Below are 286 nucleotides of genomic sequence, written 5' to 3' on the forward strand. Positions count from 1 at the left end.
ATGTCCATGAGTCTCTGTTTGTTTGTCCTCTTCATTTGTTGCTTTTAGGTTTATATCTCACACATAAGTGATATTGTCTGACTTTCAATCTTTCTGTCTGGCTTATTTTACTTATTATGATTATTTCAAGGTCCATCCATGTTGTTGCAAATGGCATCTCTTCTTCTGGTTGAGTAATATTCCATTGTATATATGTACCGCTTCTTTAGCCAATCATCTATCATAAGACACTTCGGTTGCTCCCATGTCCTGGCCACTGTGAATAATGCTGCTATGAACATCGATG

This window comes from Pteropus alecto, unplaced genomic scaffold (assembly GCF_000325575.1).
Source record: "Pteropus alecto unplaced genomic scaffold, ASM32557v1 scaffold63, whole genome shotgun sequence".
NCBI lineage: Eukaryota > Metazoa > Chordata > Mammalia > Chiroptera > Pteropodidae > Pteropus > Pteropus alecto.